Genomic DNA, 23,949 nt, shown 5'->3' with positions numbered 1-23,949 from the left:
AGAAAGGCATTCCCTTTGTGCTCTTCGTAAGTTTGTGTAAGGATGTACTGGGGCCACTGTGAGAGGAGAGTCTGCCTCAAAATAAAATTAACACAGAGAGAGGAAAATCCAAGAGAAGAAAGGCACAGATTCTTAACTCTAACTTTGGAACTTCATGTAATATTAGCCAATAAGGCGTCCTTTTCCTATTTTAGGCTAATTTCAGTTAAGATTCTGTCTTTTGTGATGGAAAGAATCTTGTCTAATACAGGTTAGAAAATTCGTTTTTGATGTAAATTACTGAAGATGCTGAAGTTAAGTTAGAAATAGAACTCCACTTGGGATAAATGCCTACTCACTGCTGGGAATGAGAAACAGAGCAAATAAAGGAATGAAAAAAAGACACCATTTTTCCTGGAAGGAAAGAAAGCATTGAGGGGTTTAATACAGCCTCAGAAGGTTAATTTTTAGCCCCAAAAGTACTGAACCATCTACATGTCTTAGGGTAGGAGAAAACATATACGTTAATGGGATAATTTGGAGATCACATTGGTAAATGGAGGAAAACTTGCAACTCTGTCTAATTTTTTTTCTTTTAGACAATGCACAAGAAGTTTTCATAAAGAAATATTTTATTCTTAAATAAATATTAAAGAAAGTGGCTGGAACAAATCTATAGTGGATGTAAAGCAGAAACGGAAAAACCATGTAGGATCAGATTTCATTGATGCTAGAATGTTACACGTGTGAGAAACCCAAGGTTTACTGATGTGGTTAACTTAAATTTTTCAGTAGTGAAAAAAGGTTTGGAATGTACCAGGTGTTATTTCTTTAAATCTTTCACCTTACTATAATTTTATGTAAATTTGAGAAGTTTTAGGCAGATTTCAAAATTCAAGTTCAGATCTGTAAAAACTTGACAATTTTTTAAAATATTAAACACTTGATTAATGGGGTAAAAGTGATAATCAGCTAAATCACATGCTATATAGGATATGAGTTATCCAGGCTTAGAGAAAGCACAATTTTGAACCCAGGGCCTAACAGAAGCTCTTCATTCCTTAAGAACAGTGTCAGTGAAAGTCAAGGGCTTGTATTATAGACTCAAACATAATAAGATTTAGCAAACATCACCAGTTATAAGAAATTTTATTTCTGTGACATTCAGTATTCATATCATCTTAAGAATTTCTGCCTAATATATTCTCTTTTAACTTTGTAATTTTAACAAAATATTATCATTTAAATAGTAGGTTTTTTAAACAACCCACTTGGTTCATAAATGCAAGTGGCTTATCTGTGTGCCATTTGTTATTTGTTTTGCTGTAGGCTAAGCACTTCTGTACAGATCTTATAAAATTATGGACTGAATGCCTATTTGATCAGTCCTGAAGAAGCACTAGTTATTCAGTATGAGACTTGTTTTTTGCAGAGAGAAACTGAATAATTCAAGAAAGTGAACATGGAGCTAGACACATTTATTGGCAGAGTAGAATTAAAGGCCTCCTTTAGGCCTTCTAACTATTGTATTATGTCATCAGGGCCTAATGAGCTGGTTTCTCCTACTGTATTAATTACTCTTGAGGAATAAACTGAGACCAGAAATTAAAAACCTTACCTGCCACCATTTGCATGTAATGTCTACTGACAAATGAGCTTATATTATTTTCAAAACTTCTCCCAAAGTAATTGATTCTTAAAACTTGAATGAAGTTGTTTTTAGGGCTTATAACAATAAAGAAAAAAATCTGTTTGTAAGCATTTTTTACACAACTTGCCATTTTACAAATGGAGTAGCCTGAAAGTGAATCTGGGAGAAAATCTACCTCCTTCTAAATACGCACAATCATAGGACTATGATAAGAGGACATTGAAAGTATTTATGACTGCTTGAATTTTACTCTGTTTCAAACATAACCTTCTATTGAATTGAGAACCAGAGCAAATGAACTACCTGAGAAAGCTACAATAATGGAAGTATGCACCGTGACCAAGATTTCTTCAAAGCAGAAGATGTATCACACAGCAAATCCATGAAAATTGGCAGGTATAAGAAACTTGCTTTGCTCAAGGATCCCAGAAGCACATAATAGATATTCCTTTAGGTCAGAGTGTGATGAATATTGAGTACATCACAACCCACACTCTGCCTATGGTCTTATTCAGATTTATTGTTAGCATAACAGCGCCTTTAGGAATGGAACACCAGGCTATATTTTTAAGTCAAATGACATCTTTGCAATTTCTAATAGAGATAGCCTGATTTAGAAACGCTGAAAACACCATTTTTTTGCAATGTCAACTGATAAAAGGTGGTTATACGATTATCAAACCTTCCTCCAAAGTAATGGATTCTTAAATCCTAAATGAAATTGTTTCTTAGGACTGATAACAATGTAGAAATTTTTTTTTCTGTTTTGTCAACATTGGAAGGAAATGATTGATATGCAGACGAGGCATTCTGTAGAGGATGTAGGCCCTTAGTAGAAGGGAATGTAGAAAATAGTGTTTTCAACTTGAAGTCTTTGAAGGAGAGGGTCAAGTTTTCTATGGAGGTGATAACATCAGATAATGTTTTTGTTTTAAGGCTACCCTAAATAGCTACGCCACAAATTGAAAATATATGAAGGGATTGATAGAATTTTTCTTCTCCTACTTGGAACTTTCCTGAGATTTAAAATCAAACTTCTTATCATGGCTAACAAAACACTAGACAATCTGACTTTTGTCAGCTTCTTCCATCTCAGCTTGTACTAAACTCCCTTTTATTGTCGTGCATCACTTAATGACTGGCATTCATTCTGAGAAATGCGTCGTTAGGTGATTTCGTCATTGTGCGAACATCATAGAGTGTACTTAGACAAACCTAGATGATATAGCCTACTACGCCTCTAGACTCTATGGTACTAATCTTATGGGAACACCGTCATATATGTGGTCTGTCATTGACCAAAATGTCATTATGGGCACATGATTGTACTTGTTACACTAGAGCCATAATTCTTTCTTACACTCCCAGAAATATCAAGATTGTTCTCTGCTCAGGGCCTCTGCACTTGCTGTTCAGCTGCTCAGAACACTCTTCTCCAAATCTTTCTATGGCTGGCTCTTTCCTTTACACCCATCTCAGAATAGTCACCTCTGTGGAATGATCTTCTCTTAGAACCCCATCAAGGTAGCCAGCACCTGGCCTCACCACTGGCCCTAGTCACTCTCATCAACCTTTTTTCACTCTCTTCAGTGCTCTTGTCACTATCTGGATTGAACTTATTTAATCATTTGTTTATTACTTGTCCACTTTCTGTCTACATCTAGCAGAATAGAAGCTCTATGTAGGTAAAAATATTTCCAGTCATAATGTGGCTGCATTTCTCATGCATACTTCAATACCTGACACATAGTAAGCACTAAATATTTTTAAATAAATGAATAAATGATTGACCTGTCAAAGTAAGCCCCCAAGACTACTTAGAGGTAACCCAATACTCCCAAACACTTTTAGAATTTTATTGGATATTATTGGAATCCACTTTTAGGCATAGGTGTTTTAATCACAACATATCATTTAGTCTCAGATAGGCACTTTTTTACTTTAAAAAAAAATCATGATATATGCTGAACACGCAAATATACTCCTAATGTTCAAAGCTAACTAATACAGTTTGCTTAGACACGCTTGACTAAGCAGGAATAATTATAGTGTTCTTTATTTAGGGAGTAGCATATTCAACCCACAGCCAATGTTATTTTAATATTATTGGGTAGCAGATACCCATTGATATTGTGTCACAAATAATCTAAACAGTCTGGGCTCTATTTTATTTCAAGATGTATTTGTTCATTCCTTTCCAGTTCCAGGGTTATCAACCAAGTCAATCCCCCATTACCTCTCCCCAAGACTCTTGTAGTAGTCTCCTAAGTTTTCTCCCTATCAAGACATCCTCTATATCCTTTCCAAGACACAGCTTATTGACACAGACTCCTGTGCAGACAAATCTTCCTAAAGCACAGCTGATTTTGTCATTACTCTGTGTCAAGTCCTTCACAGATCCCATTTCCTATGAAGTTCAAATGTCTAATCAAGCATTCAAATTCAATTTCCTTCCACAAATATTGAAAGTTCTGTAATTAATTCAATTCAACCTGTGTCATGTGCCTTGTCTTCCCTTACATTTCTTCACGTGTCCTTCACTTAAGTCAGCCTATACTACTAGTAAGATCTCTGCACAATTTTCATTCCCAAGTCTCTCCTCATTCGAATGTCTCCACTTGTGTTGTCCTTCTACAAATCCGTTTCCTCTGAAGTCAAACTGACTATTGAGGTCAAATCCAACCTTTCTCAGCCAAGTTCAGCTGTGACCTCCACTCTGAGTAATCCTCCAAGCAAAACGTAATTCCCCTTTCTCCTTAACTCTCATTCTATGAAGAGGAATTTTGTCATTTCCACACACTTTGCTTAAAAAGAGGTCATTTTTCTCAAATATAAACCCATTCTGAGAAATATATAGTATTTACTCTTGTTGAAAATAAGTTTATAATCATAGAATGCTCATAGAATGTTCTAAAGGGAAAATGAAGACTAACCTTTAATATTGGACTTGTTATACCTTATACTTAGTGCTTTATATTTTACAAAGTTTTACACGCAATATTTCATCCGTGCTTGAGAGTGAGCAGAAGGAGGATGATTCTTCTACTTCTATAGCTGGAGAAGCTAAAATTCAGAGGTACAAAACCTATAAAGGACCATAGGACTAGAAAATGGCAGAGTTTTTGATGAGAATCCAATGCGCAGATGAAAACTTTGCTCAGTATTTATTCAAGACATTGCTTCTTGACACAGACTCAAATCCATGTAACAGTTGGTTTTCTAAAGTTGGCGTTGATTGTGTTCAGAGGCCAGCTTCTGCTCAGAGTGTAATATGATTTAAAGAGGTAGTCTCCAAAATTTTATGACAAGCAAATAAAAAAGTAGTAGTTATATGCATATAAACCCAGCATGTGTGTATAAAACCAAAAAAATATAAATTAACAAATGTATTAGACAAAATAGACAGGTACAGGATTTCCAACATTTTCTTTCCTCACCATCAATAGTTCATCTTGTGTACTCTCTAGGTGCAAACTGCCTTACTTTGGAGACTACGTGTTTTAAAGATAAGAAACGACATGTCCTATATGGGGAAGTTGACAGGGAAACAGGAAACCATCTGCATTTACAGCAATTCTGAACTCACCAGAATAACAGGGGAATTTGGGGTAGAAACGCACATTTGCAAAATCACATTTTCAAAATCATGATTAAAGCAAAAGCAGGTAAAATTGGGAAAAAATAGATTTCATGTATCTCATTTTATTAAATTATTATGCAAACCTTAAGAACAAGTTTGCAAGTCTTCAGACATCATTTAAAATTGTAGACATATGTTATCAATTGCTGATAGCTGTGTAACTAACCATCCCCCCCAAATTAGTGTTTTAAAACAACAATTTATTATTTTTTATGACTCTGCAGGTTGTCTGGGTATTTTCTCTGCTGTTTTCACTTTGTCTCTCTCATGTGGCTTCACTGAGTTGAAATGAGAGAAAACTAGAATGCTGGAGAGGGAGAGAGAGGCTCAGTTACCCAGGGCCTTCTAAGTCATGATAAGGAGCTGGATTTTGTTCAAAATATCTCCTAATTGTATGGGTTTTTTGCAGCCATATTGTCATTTATTTCAGTTCTTACTTTTTTTAAAGAAATACTTTGGTATATTTTAAACTAGTGTGAATTGACAGACCAATTAATCTATATGGAAACAATACGGTTCTCAACTTAACCTCACAATGGAATCATGTGAAGACCTTTTAAAATACCGTGCCAGAGTCCTACCTGCAGCAATTCAGATTTAACTACGTTCAGTTTGGTCACTGGGATTAAGTATAAGAGTCAGTTTCATAAATCTTCACAGATCAAACCCACCCAATGTAACCAGCATTCAAATCAGGATGCAGACCACAGCCGCTATCCTAGAAGCCCCTCCAATCACAGCTGAGATACACAAGGATAACCACTATCTGACTTCTAGTCACATAGATTAATTTTACATTTTATATGGATATTATATGTAATACAAAACTTATCTGTCATATGTCTATAATCATATATATTATATATAATGATAATACATATATTAGTATATAATACATATAATACTTATATATAAAATCATACTCTTTCTTATCTGACTTCTTTAATTCAACATTAGAATTGTGAGGTTCATCCAGGTTGTTGTGTATAATCTTAGTTTGTTTATTCTCATTAGTGTATAGGATTCCATTGTATGAATCTTTCACATTTTATCTTCTCATTCTACTCTTGATGGGCACTGGGATTTATATTTTTAATTTTTTAATTTATTTTTTTCTGGCTTTATTGACATATAATTGAGAAACAAATTGTATATATCTAAAGTGTGCAACATGATGATTTGATATACTTATACATTGTGAAATACTACCGTAATCAAGTAATTAAGACATCGGTCACCTCACATAGCCAAAGAGTACAAACTTCTATTGATGAGATGAACAAATTCTGGGGATCAAACGTACAGCATGATGATTATAATTAATAATACTGTATTGTATTCTCAAAATCGGCTGAGAAAGTAGATCTTAAGTGCTCTCACCATACATAAGAAAATGGGGTATTTTAAAAGCTCTGAAGGTGGTTCTAGTGTGCAGTCTTTGAAGTTGAGCGCACTGATGTGATAAGTGCACACAGGAAACCTAAGTTAAATTGAGATTCTGTTAGGCCTGCATGGGATTTGTGCTGCTGCCCTAAATCTTCCATACTTCCCATTTTTATCCATCTCCATTTGAAAATCACTGAAATATTTAGCCTGGGGTGTGCTGACAGTTCAGCACTGACTTGTAGCAGCTCTTGAGAGTTGAGTGTTATTTTCAGGAATTTTGTAAGCAAGTTGTTAAACACAGCTACTATTCAAAATTAAATTATATAAACTTAAAACTAGAATAATTATATTAAAAATGTAATGAATATTCAAAATTCATTACTTCCTAATTATTTTAGCACAATTTATTTAGTACATACCTGTATGGTGGAAATACTGTATCATGGAGAACTATAGTATATCTCTTCCCGAATCCTTATTCAGCGATATTATGTTGTTAGCTTGAAATCAGCCGTGGGAGTATTTATACCACAGAAATTGGCAAATGCTACAAATTAGGTCTTGATTTAGTGCTGATGCTGAAAGTTTTCAGAAATGAAATAATTTGTATGAGGGTGAGAAATAGTTTAATATTATATCACATATCAGATTTAATGACAATAAATTTACCTGGAATAGAGTTAGTGGATTGGAATGCAACTCCAACTGCCAAGTCATTGTTGAACTGCAACCAAAGACTGGCTAGGGATAGAAGCATTCGGTAAAACTTAACAAAAGCCTTCTGTGAGAATAAATTGACTTTATGGAATTTATAATAAAGAGCATTGTATATTTCATTTTTTTTAAGTTGTCTGCTACACATTCATTGTATGAGTAAAATTAATAATAAACATATATATGTATCTATACATAAATACACAAAACATATATATGTATCTATACATAAATACACACATAAATACACATACATGTATAGATTTACAAACACATGTGTATGTATACACAAACATTTTTTTCAGAGAAGTAGTTGTTAAATATCTGCTAGTATGATGCTCTGTTTAGCCATTTTTTAATTTTTTAGCCATTTTTGGTTTTAGTGGAAGTATGCCATGTTTACAGATTTATCAGGGACCCAGATCATTATGACCACAGGAATATGTATATCAATATATTAAATATCAACTCTTTCTCTTGAGTTGATATTGTAATTATTTTTGTCTCTTTTAGCATTAGATTTTGATATTTTGTTTACCGTACAGAATTAGTGCTAATTTCAGGAACAGATTTTGACTCTGTTAAAAAAAATTTCAGTCTGAAAATGTACCTAATAGGTTACTAAAAGAACAGATGAAGGTGGGAGCCGGCTCCGTGGCTTAGCGGTTAAGTGCGTGCGCTCCACTGCTGGCAGCCCGGGTTCGGATCCCAGGCGCTCACCGACGCACCGCTTCTTCAGCCATGCTAAGGCCGCGTCCCACATACAGCAACTAGAAGGATGTGCAACTATGACACGGAACTGTCTACTGGGGCTTTGGGGAGAAAAAAAGGAGGAGGGTTGGCAATAGGTGTTAGCTCAGAGCCGGTCTTCCTCAGCAAAAAGAGGAGGATTAGCATGGATGTAAGCTCAGGGCTGATCTTCCTCACAAAAAAAAAAAAAAAAAGAACAGATGAAGAGAGTTTCTTTCTCCCTCCTTATAATTAAAAAATCAAACTTGCATTTCCTAAAGCTTGCAGCCAACAACAGGTGTTGTCTGCTCACTTTGCCAGAAGCTCACAATGGAGAAATTTAGTACATACAGAAATAAAATCAACATTTGAATAAAGAACAAAACTCCCCAAATGCTCTGACCAGCTCTATAATCAGTTCTCAACACTGAGCCAGGAAACAATGACAATTTCTTAAGTCAAAAAAGGGCAGGGATTTGTTTGTTTTGGTTTGTGTGTTTTACTGGTATTTGTATGCATGGGAATAATATAAAGCACTTACATCAAAGAACACAGAATTGCTACATTTGTGATTAAGGCTTTACACAGCTGGAAAGGGAGGGAGGTGCAAACCCTCCATCCTCGTCATAGAAGTCTTTTTCAGAATCACCAATAATTGAGGGAAGAGTGCTTTCTGGGAGCAAATTATTGAGATCAACTGCATGGCCACAGCATCTCTTAATAATTGCCATTGTCCTTTCCACTTTGTATTCTTTATGGAGCATTGCTAAACTGAATCCAAGGCCATGGTTATAATTTGATATATCTGAGTTCATGGCCATGCATTCATTTTGCTTACCCAGACTCTCAGTCTCTCTTAAATAGAAGTTGACAATTTGCCAAATGATTTGTTGTTGTGTGATGAAATATTTGTGGAAAGTGGATCATGCTTTGTGTTTGAGAACACATTTCCAGAGTCCAAAGCACGTGAGGATTGATGACGCAGATGGGCTGTTTAGAGAATTGGTTCCAGAAAAATCATCTACTATTCAACTGCTAGATTTTTCTGTTTACCACCTAGCTGGACATTCTGCCCCTTTGTATCTGCCCGTTGCTTATAGTTTTAAAACATCAAAATCACTCCAAATGAGAACATAGGAATAGAAGAGAAAAAAGGTGCTGAAGAAAAGTCAGACCATGGAAAATATTCTATGCCCAGGGACTGGCCTCTCAGTCTATTTCCAGTTTGGCCCGTGATGACATTGGAGTTTGTAATCCCTGCATCAGAAGATGACTAGAACTCTTTTCAGTCCTGATACTCCATGATTTTAAGATGAAAGACATTACACAATTTCACTATTTCTTAATAGTTCTGATGAAAAACTACATGAGGACAACATCACTTCTCTCAGCTAAAAGGCACTTTGGGACCCATCTATGAATTTTATTTATCCATCTTATGCCATTCCCTTGGGTAATTATGAGTGAATTGCTCTGTGCTGTTCTTACATCAAATATTTTCTGATTGTTATTTTGAAATTATTTTCAAGAGCATCACTGATAGAATTTAGTCACACATGGGTAATGCTTTTTAAACTGTAGTGCTGTCATCGAGCTGTCGCATACTGCAATTCCATGGCTAAGGCTGTGCTATACCCTCATGTCCCAGCCTCAAAGCTCATTGATTAGCCTGCCTGCCTGTCAATGTGGTCAATTGGTTAATTCAGTGAGACGCTCAGACACTCCAAACAAACTATTAATGTGGGGAGACAGCCAGAAATACACGTTTAACAGCTGATATGTTAAGAAGGTAAACGCTTAGCCAATCTATAATCGTTTGATTCTTCTTGATTTACACTACTGCTTATTTTCAGTAGAAAACTCAGTGATGATCAGGAGAAATCTGAATCTAGAAATAAGAAGGACCAACAAACTTGGCTTAGCTAAGACTACATTTTCCTTCCCTATACGATTCTGGATTAGAATTGACTAAAAAGGAAATCTAGGTCAGATTCAGAAGGTGGAAATGACAAGGTTCTCTGAAAGCTACATGTGTGGTGAGAGAGATGCAGATAAGCTGAGTGCTTGTGCATCTCCTTCATATCCTGCTTTTGTCCCAACTGCTGACACTGCTGACCAACAGTGGCCCCAAGCCCACACCCAGTTTCCGAGGTGAGGGTCCACGTGGAGTTTTCCTTCCCATGTCCACTCTGGCAGCTGGAATTGCTAGCTTCCCAGATCTGACTTGTCCACTTGCTCCAGTGCCGAAGAGGGCCTGTTGGTGACATTACTGTGATCCTTCAACTCCCACTTTTGGCCGTTTAGTTCCCAGTTTCTCTTACAGTTGTACAAGGTTTTCTTCCTGAAATAAATCCCCTGTACTGTACTATCCATAGTGAGTTTGCTTTCCTGACTGAACCCCTAATACAGTTCAAATTTGTCATACTTGATGGGGGGACAATATCCAAATCAGTCTAGTGTGGTTTCACCTGTGCTGTCTGGTGAATGTTGAGGTTCTCAGGGAACTTAGATTTTCTGTGTACAATGTGACTGGTATAGTGAATAAATCCTTTGCAAATATCAGCAAAGCATAATACTCAGAATATTGATATTTTTGATATTTTTTGTCTCCACTTCTGTGTATAGAAGCCTACTGTCTCCCTATGCCATTTAGTTCTCAGGCAGCAGTTCCTACCTACTGTCCTAACCATTTTTGAACCTTTCGCCATCCCGAAAAGCCAGCCTTGGCCCTATTTCCCAGAGTGCCATGCTTTAAGAAGTAGAGGGCATGTAATTCACACTCAAGAACTAAGGACTGAGAGTACTTTACATCACTGTGCCTCTGGATTGACTAACTGCTGGTATGACCATGATTTTTAATGCTTTAACTCAAAGAAAGAAAAATGCAGGGCCGGCCCGGTGGTATGGTGGTTAACTTCACATGCTCCACCTTGGCGGCCCAGGGTTCGTGGGTTCGGATCCTTGGGCACAGACCTACATACCATTCATCAAGCCATGATGTGGCAGTGTCCCACATAAAAAATAGAGGAAGTTTGGCACAGATGGTAGCTCAGGGACAATCTTCCTCACCAAAAGAAAAGAAAAGTGCAAATAAGTGTAGGAGGGTATTGGGCTGCAACAATGTAACAAGGTAGTATATCCAGTGCTATATAGAATATGATATTTCCACACCTCATCTCCTTTACTGATCCTGATTTCTTCTGTGGTTATTGGAAGGGCAGAGGAGTTACATGCTTGTCCATGATTATTTGTTTGGCATGAAGGAACTGGACACCAGCCAGGTGCTCAGACTCTAGTGCTTGGTCCACTGGAATATGCTGGTACTCTAATGAGATGGGGCCATTGGCTCTTCCCATTCCCACTCTTTACTACTCTATTTTCCATTCTCTTTACCTCTCACGTAGGCTACTACAGGATACTCTGCAATCATCTTTTCTCCACGGTCAACCGTACCCTTCCCCACATTACAACAATAAGAAATGGTTCATAATAGTTTTATGTTCCTTATTTTGAAATTTAGTTCTAATAGTCCATCTGTTCTGATCAAAGACCTCAAGTGCTGTCCTTTTGTTGCAGAAACAAATGGATTCTTCTTAACTTTGTATTGAAGCCTCTTGAGGACCCCAGTCAACCTTTCTAAACTTTTTACCTATTTTTCTCGTTTAAGGATACTTTTTGCTGTCAAACTGAGTGTATATCCCACACATACTCCCTTCTGCAAGGACACACTAATAATAATACTCATAACAGGTACTTGTATTGAGCATTTACTAGGTGCCAAGTATGCTGCTAGTTCTTTACCTATTACTCATGCAATAACCATATGAGGTATGCATTATTATTATTATTCCCATTTTGTGGATAAGGAAATCAAAGCTGGAGAGGTTAAATGACTTGCTCAAGGTAACATGGCAGATAAGTAACAGAAGTTGCATTTTAGCATAGATAGGATTTAGAAATGACACTCTCAGACTCACTGTCCCACTTACTTTGCCCATGTAGTAACCCCTTACCTAGAGCATCCTTTCCCTCTGGATGTCCATTTGGATTCTCTCTTTCCTTCAAAGGCCAGTTCAAATCCAGTAAGTTTTCCATGAACTCCACCTCATCACAGACTCTACACGAAGTCTCTCCTTTGAATTCATACACCTCTGAAAACACATGAGGAAGAGGAGGTATAACTTCTCATTAGTTGGGTAACATTTAGTGCTCATCTCTCTGTATGCAGCTTGGATCCTGACACACAGGGCAGGACCAACTTGTCCAGATGACAAATGTTTTTGACGAAATAAGCATAGCACTCATATATCTATAGGAGCAGAGATTTAATAAGCTGATTAAGGGCCCAGGCTCTGCAGCTGAAAACACCTTGGTTCATACCTGGCTCTCTGCTAGTCATGTGACAAGAGCAAGTTCTCGAACTCCTCTCAGCCTTACACACTGCCTGGCACATGAGACGCACTCAATTCACAGTAGTTATCGTTAGTGGCTGTACTTATTCTGAAGCAGTTGTTAGTTTCTTATAATAATATTTATAGGAAAGTCTTATCTCTTTATTACCTAGATGAACTTTAAACTTTGACTAGATGGATCCATGTTCGATCTATCTGTTCACTCTCCAGTGTATCTAATGTAGATTTGGTAAATATCTTTTGTTTTCTTAGTAAATAGATACTAAAATTACGGAGTGTCACGTGATTCATAATAATTACAAACAACCATGGAACCTTTTCTATGTGCCTGTCCTCTTTTAAGTGTTTTGCATATATTAACTTATATAATCCTCACCACAAATCCCTGAAATAGACAAATGATATTGGCCCCATTTTACAGATAGGGGCAAATAAGGCACAGGTAAGTAACTTGCCCAAGGTACAGAGTTAGTGGTGGAAATGAGATCTGAATGCAGGCTGTCTGACTCCAGAATCTATACTCTTAGCTACTCAACTTAATAGTTGCTCAGGGAAGCAAAGGGAAGCTAACAACTAACTTATATTGAACACTTAGATGTGTTTTCAATAAAGTCTATGAGACAGGGCCTCAAAATAATCTGATAATGACATAAGAAGCATTATTAACCACGTTTTAGTTTGGGCATCACCAGAAGCAGACCTTGAGATAAAGATTTGAGTGGAAGTAATTTATTTGAAAGATGACTCCATAAAGCCCCAGTGGGGGTTAAGTGAGGCAAGATAAGGAAGGACAGAGTTTGTTAATGAGCAGGTTACATGTGAGGATAACTGGGACTTCTAGGAGGTGGTGTAGCACACACCTTAGAGTGTTATCAGAGTATTACTCAGGCACCAGGAAGCAGGGGTACTTGTCTTCCAATGCTCTTTTATCATTGGCATTAACTTCCAGAAGTTTCCACTTGGAAAAGCACTGGCTAAGCTCAAGAAAAGCCCAGAGGCAGACAGTCACAAATGTATTCAACAGGAAGTTATCATGAGAACGGTGAATGTTGAGAGAGGTGATATGGGTGGGAAATATTTTATACTTCATTTTATAGATCCAAAATCTGGGGTACAGTTGGGTTAAGCCAGCTGCCTGATGTCACAAAGATAACACGAGAATAAGTGGCAGTGCTGGGATCTGTATCAAGGAGCACATATATTCATCCTTTATTTTGCATGTCCTCTCTAACTGCCAGGCAATACCTAGGTTTAGGGGAGTGAAACGTGAGTAAAAAAGACATGTCTTAGAAGCTTCTGGTCTAATGGGAGAGACACTAGCATAGAGGTTACAAAAATTTCAAAAATACAAGTTTGGGGAGCTGTTTTAAAGGAATCAAAAGACATTGTGGATACAGAGAATAACTACGGTGGAGGAGTGTGGGCAAGGAGTTTAAGGCGGAGTATTCCTGACAAGGGATAACCAAAACCGCACATCTTTGAGGATGGAGAAGGCCAGAATGACTGGAGTGCAGTGACTGACAAGAGAAGAATGGCATGAAATGAAAATGGAGATAGGTAAAAATCAGAACTTACCAGTCTTAGAGGCCCTAGGAAGAAGTTAGAATTTGATTCTAAAAGCAGGGAGAAACTATTAAGGAGCATGCAATCTGCAGAGGATTTGTTTCTTCCGTTTAGCCTAACAGCCTCTAGACTAAATGTTCTCTAAGAAATTTAGATCTTTTTAAATCCTTAAAAAGGGAGACATACTATAAAAGGGAGAGATCAGACTGACTAAAAGTTATGGCCAGGTGTGGGGTGGGGGTGCCATCTTGTCGCAGTCAAGCCACCTTTCTTGGGCTCTGTCTTCTCTTTCTAGATTCTGTCCACGTGTTCAACCTTAATCCTCAATACATATGTGACAGTCTAGATTTTGACCAGATATTTAGCTCTTCAGGGATACCTAAGATAATGATGAGAATTGTTCGTTTTTCCTTAGCATAAACCATATTTAACATAACAAGAGGCTAAAAATGATATAAAGAAGCTTTGTGGTCATGTTTCAGAGCTGAATTGGAAAAATAATTCTGAGCAGTGGAATTTCAGTGAATTTTATTTCCTCTTAGTACTTTTCTAAATTTTATAAGTGGATTTATATTATTTTTGAAATAAAAAATTGACAGATTTTTAAAAGGTTTTGTTAATTAAAAAGATGATTTGAGAAGCTGAGACATTTTCCTCACTGAACCAATCAGACAATTGATCCAACTTTCCATTTTATTTGATAAACCTTGGCCATTCTAAATTTGCAAACATCACCAAGAATTTTGACTTTGATAAATAATCAAATATTTGGCTCCTTTGTGTATTTTCTTGGAAATATCAAGTTATATACGTGGCCCAGGTTATAGTCATCTTAAGTTTTATTAGAAAAAGAGTACTTCTAAAATTCTTAGTTACTTATACTGTCCAAAGTTCTTTAATGGTACTATCACAATCATCACAAAATTGTGAGATACAAAGGAAAAATGTTATTTTCTCCATTATATAGGCAAAAAAAAAAATGGGTAAAGCGATCTTAAGACTCACAGTTAGTAGCAGAACTGGGTCTAAAATCCAGAGTGTCTATTTAAATAACAAATGTCCTTGGGAGGGGAAACACTTAATCTCTAGAGCCCTCTGATTTCAAGAATTTGATAAACCAGGAAGATACAAATTGAGATCTTAGCATAGATCCTAATAATCAAAGTTAAACTTAAAACATTTGTATAAAACTCGAAAATATTTCCTTTCTGTATTGCTTGTATTACCCAAATCTTAGCACAAGGGACACATGGAATCAAGTTAAGAGTGTTGAAATTTACATATCCCATGACATTTCCAATGCTTTTCTCCTTTTCTTATTCCTTTCTCACTTATTCTTTCCTCATAAACACTGCCACGTACTTCACATCTAACAACATGGGCTTTGGAGAAGGACATACCTGGGTATCAATCCCATCTCTGCCCTTCAAGGAGTTGGGTTACCCCTGGCAAGTTTCATACTTTTCTCAGCATCACTCTTCACCTTATTATAGGGTTCACACCTATGTCATAGAGTGTTTTACATATTACTATTCATTTGTATAGATACGCAGAAATGCAAAGTGCTTAGTACAGTGCTCAGTAAATGATGGCTAGTGGGATCATGGTCAGAGTAGTGCTAAGAGTTGTGTTAATACTAACAGTTGAAGTAGGAGCAATGGCCAATGCCAATTATTGCTAGATTGCACTCATAACTCTAAGGACCAGATCTTAAAACTCAGTCAACTGAAAAATGTACTATGTCTTTCTTTGATCCCTGGGCTTTGGATGGCTACTTCTTATTGCTATGAGTCAAATATCCAATGTTAAAATGAATTGGGGGTCATGCTTCACCTCAATTATCATAAGTGAATAACTGGGTTATTATGACCACAGATCAAACTCTGAATTCAAATGAAAGAATAATTATAGATACCAGAAAGAAATGGGAGGAATTGTGAAAAAGCAGATAAAATTTTGTCTACAGACTCAATTAATCGCCTATCCTTAAACCGGAGTTTCTCAACTTCAACACTACCAACCTGAAAATTAATCAGATCTCGGACCAGATAATTCTTTGCTGTATGAGACTGTCCTGTGCATTGTAGAATGTTTAGTGGCATCCCTGGCCTCTACCTCCCTCAAGTCATGACAATCAAAAAAGGACTCCAGACTTCAAAAGTCCATGGGGGAGCAAAAGTGCCCCTAGTCGAGAACCACTTCTGTATACTCTTGACTTAAGAACTCCCTCCTAGTCCTAAGCAACCATTAGTTATACTCTGCCTTCCCGTAAAGCCTCAGCCTCTTATGTCACACTTTCCAAACCTGCTGCAGCTGTTGAGTCTCCTGACCTGAAAACTCCTCCCCCTCTCTTATTAGACCATCTCCCCATGGAGGTTGACAGCTACTCACTCCCCACCCCCCCTGCCCCATCTTCAGGGAAGAGTAACTACATGAACTTCATCCTTCTCTCTCTCTCCCAACTTTGCACCTACTTTCTCAGAGGTGCTTTAAAAAATAGTATTTTTCAGTTCTCTAAACCTAATTCACTCTTTTATCAGTTTCTGAAGGTCTCCAAAAACAGCAGGATTATATTGGCCTCTGCAGATACTACTAACTATAAAAAATTAAAAACCCAAACAGGCTCTTAACATGGAAAAAACTGTATTAGAAAAGAGGAAGATAAGAAAGAAGGGGACTAACAATGTTTAAGGTCCTACCCAGTGCCAGTCTCTGGACTAAGTAGCCTATACATATTATCTCATTTAATCCTCACAGTAAAACTTCTAGATGAAGAAACCAAGACAGGTAGATTAAGTTTCCAACATTATACTGTAAGTAAATGGCCATTCCAGAATGTTCTGCCTGACTCAGTACTCTCTGCCCACTTCAGTGTACCACTTCCTACAGCGTTCAAGAACTGCTGTGAGAAATGGGGACAGCCTGCGGTAACCATATTTATGTGTGTGTGTGTGCATTGTGTATATCTCACAACTTAATCCATACTTCTGAAATGTTAATCATCTCACTAAAATCCTGAGTCAACTATGTCCCGGAGCATCATAGAGAACAGTCAGATTTTTCGATAAGCAACTCTCATACACTTCAGTGTGAAGGCAAGTTTCTATCTACAGACCTGTCATGTGGCAAGCTGTCTCTTTTTAAAAATGATTTAGAGGCAGCAGGCCTCCAGTCTGCTGGCTTGGCTATTCATCATCAGAGGCAGGAATCTCTGCCCATTTCACATAAGGTACGTGTCTTCCTACTAGAAGATCTTTCTCCAGAAGTGGATGGGTTCAGGCCAAGGTCTCTGCTTGCAAAATAGAGACAGAACTCAGCACTATTTATATCGCACTCCAACTGACTCAGTGCCATTGCTCATTTAACCTACTTGTCTTCCTATCTGGAGATGTTCTTTCCCTTCTGGCCTTCCTGCCAGCTGTGACATCTCTCCAGGCAAACCTTAAGAAGAAGACATTTTTAAAAATTACTCTATTGGTTCCATCCTAGAAGAGTTTAACCTTCTCACTATAGTTATATAAGCAGTGGTTGTCTGTAACATCTTTTTTCTTCTTTGCAGTAGGAGTTAATCAGTCCAGTTCTGCTTATTGCTGCCTCATCTCTGGCTTCTTCATTTGGGAATCTAGCCCTCATGCTAATTGCTCTTATATCATCGGGCAGTTTGCATAGACTGTCATGTGAAGGTTCCAGTAACAAAACAGCTGCCTTTATTAAGCTTTCCAACATGTGCCCAATATTGTGCTAAGTGCTTGACATGCATGATTTCATTTACTTCTCAGAAAACTCTTAAGGGAAATAGGTATTATTACCCCCATTTTATTTTTATTTTTTTGTGAGGAAGATCAGCCCTGGGCTAACATCCATGCCAATCCTTCTCTTTTTGCTGGGGAAGGCTGGCCCTGAGCTAACATCGTGCTGATCTTCCTCCACTTTATGTGGAACGCCGCCGCAGCATGGCCTGACAAGTGGCGTGTTGGTGCGCCGCTTGGTGCGTCCCCGGGATCCCAACCCTGGCAGCCAGCGGGGGAGCGCACACACTTAACCGCTACGTCACAGGGCCGGCCCCAATTATCCTCACTTTAGATAGAGGAAATTAATGAAGAGAAATTAAACAGCTGTCTAATTTCACATAGCTAGTATGTGACAGAGTTGGGATTTGAACCTAGATCTATCCAATCCCAAAACCCAGGGTGGTTCCATTTATCACACTGCCTTTCTGTGAGTTTCCCTTGGGATTTATCTTTTATTGCTTGACCAGTAATATTATTTTCATCTTCATTTTATTTTGTGCATTTGTAGAATCTTCAAAGACATGGAAATTGGATTACAAACAAAACAGTCTCTTAAAGTGCCCATTTCCTAATATTTTCCTTGTGGAAGGAACCTGGAATAATGGACTAGACCAGTATTCTAATCTCAGACATGCCACTACTTGCTTTTTGACACCAGAAAAATCATGTTACTTCTCTAGACTTCAGTTTCTTTATTTGTAAACCGATGAGGTTGGACTTAATGAATTCTTAATTCATTTCTTTCTCTGATAGTCCATGGTATTCTGTTGCATGAGGTATTTCTGCCTCACAAAGGGCTTATGAAATACGCTGGAGAAAACACTAGTAATAGGAAATTCTACATTCACTGCTACTTAACTTTGTGCTCATTCAAATATTTCCATAGTGCCTCTCTCTAGAGATTTCAAGCACTTACTTAATTTAATATAGCCCTTTATAAAATGGGTCTTCTCTGCAAATCTCAGCTTGAGGCTTTTCTCTGGTACCCACACAATACATTCACTTTTACAAAGCCTTTATTTTTTCCCTTAAGAATTTCCTGTTCATTTAGTACAGCCAGAGGTAAAGCTAACAAATTTGTACATCTCTTCAGAGGCACCCAATTTGCTAAATGTCTTTTAATTGGCATGGGAGCCTGTAGAATGCCCTCTGAGAGGCAATGAGAAGAATTATTTCTTTAAATACAAAGGTATAGAGGACATTTTCAGATTGAGTCTTTTCATATGCAGTAGAGTGCACTCTACCCCAAACTGAAATTATTTAGCTGCATCTCAGGAACTTTTCAGATTTCCTATCACAAAATTCTCCTGCCAGGTTTCCTGTCATAAATGTGACCCTGTAGATTGAATGGTGGTAATGAAAACCACTGAATCCTTCTCTCTTTTTTCTTTTTTAATTCCAGAGTTTAACTGTGGTAGGAAGTATAATTAGCAACTATTAGTGTGAACTTTGGAGCCCACAGTACTCTCATAAAATCTCAGTCACCCATTCAACAAATAAAAGTCACATACCTTCTACTGTTGACTTCTATATCCCCAGTGCCTAAATCAGTTAGGGACACATAGGAGGAACCCAGTGAATAAAATTGTATTAAGATGTTAAGCACTGTGCTGTAGGTAAATTACTGAGCAAAACTGACATTGGCCCAATTCTTCCAGAACTTGTAGTCTGGTGATTGTTTACTTTTACACACACACGTACACACACACACCTGTGATTAGTGCACTAAAAGACACATGTCTTTAAGAGCCTATGACAGGGAAATCTCACAGAAGGGTAGTGGAGATAGCATAGGGAAAACAGCAGGTGAGACAGCAGGAAGAGGCAGGGACCAAACTATACAGGACTTTGTAGGTCCTTTTACAAGGACCTACAAAATCCTATTCAGGATTTTTCCCTTTGTCCAAAAATAATGTAGTCGTTAAAGGATTTCTAGCTGGAAGGGAGAGGTAGGGGAGAGCAGATGAACAACAAAGACTTGATCATATTTGTATATTGAAAAGACTACATTGGTTACTCAATGATGAATGTATAGAAAGAAGGGGGGCGGAGTCAAGATGGCGGCGTAGGCAGACTCTGAACTCACCTCCTCCCGCGGACACAGCCAATTTACAACTACTCGTGGAAAAATTACCCCTGAGACAGAACTGAAAACTGGATAAGAGGAACTCCTGCAACAACGGACAATCCTAACTGAGGTGGAAGAGGCAGAGACCCCCTTCCAGAGAGGAAAAACGCCGCCTTCACAAGCCGCCAGCTTCACGGCCGCCAGGAGCAGCTCACAGGTACGCACCCTCCCTGGAGGCGCGGGGCCCTGAGCCGGGGAGAGCCCCCGCTGTGGGCATTTTGTGGACCCAGCAAAATCGAGACCAGCGGCATAATATCTGACTGTGCCTGCTACTAAAGCATTGGGGAGCACCCCCAGAAAACCCGGTTCACAAAGAAACTAAAACCGGCTCTTAAAGGGCCCGTGCACAAACTCACCCGTTCCAGAAAGCATCCTAAAATCACCAGAAAGAAAGGTGCACAGTGCTTTGGTGACAAGAGACTCACCTAATAGGCTCTGAGTGCATCTCGGTGAGGGGTGAGACCTCTCCAGGGACTGGGACATTGGCGGCGGCCATTGTTGTGGCCTGGTGTGAGCGTGCTGACACAGACGCCATTGGAGTTCTCCCTGAGGCCTGCTAGCCCAGGGTCTGCTCCACCCACTAGAGCACCGATTTAATCCAGCTCAGCCAGGGCAGACAGCCCACCCTAGAGACTGGCCCCACCCAACAACAAGCCCTCAGGCAACGTGTGGGCCTGCATAGATTGGTGACTGGATTCTCTGCAGCCTGGCAACTGAGCCAACTTGAGCGGGCAGGGTGTGCACAAGGAGCGGGTGGAGAGTGTGGGGCGGTGGCGGAGTGTGTGGGGCTCCCGCCGTGGAGAGACTGGGTCCGCTTGGGGAGGTCGGGGCGCTCACAAGGGGCAGGACTGTGTTGGCAGTGGTGTGGACCTGTGGGCAACAGGGCTTGTCAGCTGCAGAAGACTTGTGCTTCTCAAAGACCCACATAGAAGGTTTGCCCCACCTTCCAAAGCCTGAAACAATTGGGTGCTCCTGTGCCTGAGGCCAGCCCCACCCAGCTGCAATCCTCAGAGAGCTGACAAGAGACCTAATAGGCTAGAGGCTTACAGCAATTGTAAGGCCCTGAGCCTAACAACCTGCCACGGTGGGGGCCTACTCAGTTAAAAGAAATACTGCAACACAAATGTGGTATTAGAACTTACAGCCAACTGTGCTGGGGCTCCCCACACCTGATAAAGAGATGGAAGGGCCCACAACAACTACAAGCAGCTGAGCATAACAACAGCTGGCCAGGAGCATAACTCAGCCTCCCTGGGTGCCTATAGGGAGAGCTAACAGGCCACAACAGAAGGACACACGTAGCCCACATAGGGGTCACCCCTGGAACATTGAGAACTGAGGGAAGCACACTGGAAGCCTCCTAAGGCATCACTTACATAAGGTCACCTATCCAAGAGCAGGAGACGTAGCTGACCTACCTAATACGTAGAAACAAGCACAGGGAAAGAGGCAAAATGAGGAGGCAAAAGAATACATTCCAATTAAGGGAACAGGACAAAACCCCAGAAAAGGAACTAAGTGAAACAGAAATGAGCAACCTACCTGACAGAGAGTTCAAACTAAGAGTGTTAAGGATGCTCACTGATCTGGGGAGAAGAATAGATGAACTCAGTGAGAATGTCAACAAAGAAATGGAAGATATAAAAAAGATCCAATCAGAAATGACAAATACAATACTGGAAATGAAAAATTCATTAGAGGGACTCAAAAGCAGAGTAGAGGATACAGAAGAACGGATCTGTGAGCTAGAAGAAAGACTAGAAGAAATTACCCAAGGTGAACAGGTAAAAGAGAAAAGAATTAAAAAGAGTGAGGACAGTCTAAGGGACCTCTGGGACAACATCAAGCACACTAACATCCGTGTTATAGGTGTCCCAGAAGGAGAAGAGCGAGACAAGGGGTCAGAGAATCTATTTCAAGAAATAATAGCTGAAAACTTCCCAAACCTAAGGAAGGAAACAGACATCCAGGTACAGGAAGCACAGAGAGCCCCAAACAAGATAAACCCAAAGAGGCCCACACCAAGACACATCATAATCAAAATGTCCAGAATTAAAGATAAAGAGAGAATCCTAAAAGCCGCAAGAGAATGTCAAGTTACATATAAAGGAAACCCCATAAGGCTATCAGCTGACTTCTCAGCAGAAACCTTACAGGCTAGAAGAGAATGGGACGATATATTTAAAGTGCTAAAAGGAAAAAACTTACAGCCAAGAATACTCTACCCAGCAAGGTTATCATTCAAAATGGAAGGAGAGATCAAAATTTTCCCAGATAAGCAAAAATTAAAGGAGTTTGTCACCAAGAAACCAGTGCTACAAGAAATGTTAAAGGGACTGATTTAAGGGGAAAAGAGAAGACCATAAATAGGAAAAATTATTTATTTCCATGATTAGAACATAATGGATACAAATGTACAAAAAAGAGATTAGATATGATATCAAAAACATAAAAGGAGGGAGGAGGGGAGTTAAAGAGTACAGCTTTCAGACAGAGGTCAAACTAAAGTGACCATCAATTCTGTATAGAAGAAGTAAGGAACAGAGAAGGACTACTAAAACATTGAGAAAAAAAAAAAAAAGTTAAAAAATGGCAGTAAGTACATACTTATCAATAGCTACTTTAAACGTTAATGGACTAAATGCTCCAATTAAAAGGCATAGGGTGGCTGACTGGATAAAAAAACAAGACCCATATATATGCTGCATACAAGAGACACACTTCAGACCTAAAGACACTCACAAACTGAAAGTGAAGGGATGGAAAAAGATACTCCACGCAAATGGCAATGAAAAGAAAGCTGGGGTAGCAGTACTCATATCAGACAAAATAGACTTTAAAACAAAAACTGTAAAAAGAGACAAAGAAGGGCATTACATAATGATCAAGGGAACAATCCAACAAGAGGATATAACACTTGTAAATATCTACGCACCCAATGTAGGTGCACCTAAATATATAAAGCAATTATTAACAGACATAAAAACAGAAACAGACAGTAACACAATAATAGTAGGGGACTTTAACACTCCACTTACACCAACGGATAGATCATCCAAACAGAAGATCAATAAGGAAACATTGGCCTTAAACGACACACTAGAACAGATGGACCTAGTAGATATATGCAGAGCATTCCATCCAAAAACTGAAGAATACACGTTCTTTTCAAATGCACATGGGACATTCTCCAGGATTGCTCACATATTAGGCCACAAAACAAGTCTCCATAAATTCAAGAAGATTGAAATAATACCAACCATCTTTTCTGACCACAACGGTATGAAACTAGAAATCAACTATAGGAAGAAAATCAGAAAAGCCACAAATACATGGAGATTAAACAAAATGCTACTGAACAACAACTGGGTTAACGAAGAAATCAAAGAAGAAATCAAAAAATACCTGGAGACAAATGAAAATGAAAATACGACATGCCAGAATTTATGGGATACAGCAAAAGCGGTTCTAAGAGGGAAGTTTATAGCGATACAGGCCTATCTCAACAAACAAGAAAAATCTCAAATAAACAATCTAACAATGCACCTAAAGGAACTGGAAAAAGAAGAACAAACCAAGCCCAAAATCAGTAGAAGAAGGGAAATAATAAAAATCAGAGCAGAAATAAATGAAATAGAGACTAAAAAAACAATAGAAAAAATTAATAAAACCAAGAGCTGGTTCTTTGAAAAGATCAACAAAATTGACAAACCTTTAGCTAGACTCACCAAGAAAAAAAGAGAGAAGGCACAAATAAGTAAAATCAGAAATGAAAGAGGAGAGGTTACAACAGACACCTCAGAAATACAAAAGATTATAAGAGAATACTATGAAAAGCTATATGCCAACCAATTCGACAATCTGGAAGAAATGGATAAATTCTTAGAATCATACAACCTTCCAAAACTGGATCAAGAAGAAGTAGAGAATTTGAATAAACCAATCACCAGTAAGGA

At 38.5% G+C, this 23,949-nt stretch overlaps 1 protein-coding gene and 1 long non-coding RNA gene across 2 annotated transcripts in view; one reads left to right on the top strand and one right to left on the bottom strand.

The window, feature by feature from the left end:
* LOC131418985 (uncharacterized) overlaps nt 1–7,284 on the bottom strand; it is a 58,913-nt gene extending 51,629 nt beyond the window's left edge. The window contains exon 1 of the long non-coding RNA XR_009223121.1: nt 7,076–7,284. This is a non-coding gene — a long non-coding RNA (uncharacterized LOC131418985). The remainder of the gene's footprint in view (nt 1–7,075) is intronic.
* The window catches only part of CNTN6 (contactin 6), a 293,984-nt gene that overhangs the window by 55,635 nt on the left and 214,400 nt on the right, over nt 1–23,949 (top strand). The window lies entirely within an intron of this gene.

This window comes from Diceros bicornis, chromosome 2 (genome assembly GCF_020826845.1).
Source record: "Diceros bicornis minor isolate mBicDic1 chromosome 2, mDicBic1.mat.cur, whole genome shotgun sequence".
NCBI classification, from domain to species: Eukaryota; Metazoa; Chordata; class Mammalia; order Perissodactyla; family Rhinocerotidae; genus Diceros; species Diceros bicornis.
Note: the sequence above shows the minus strand (reverse complement) of the source record. Positions and strands in the feature narration are given on the sequence as shown.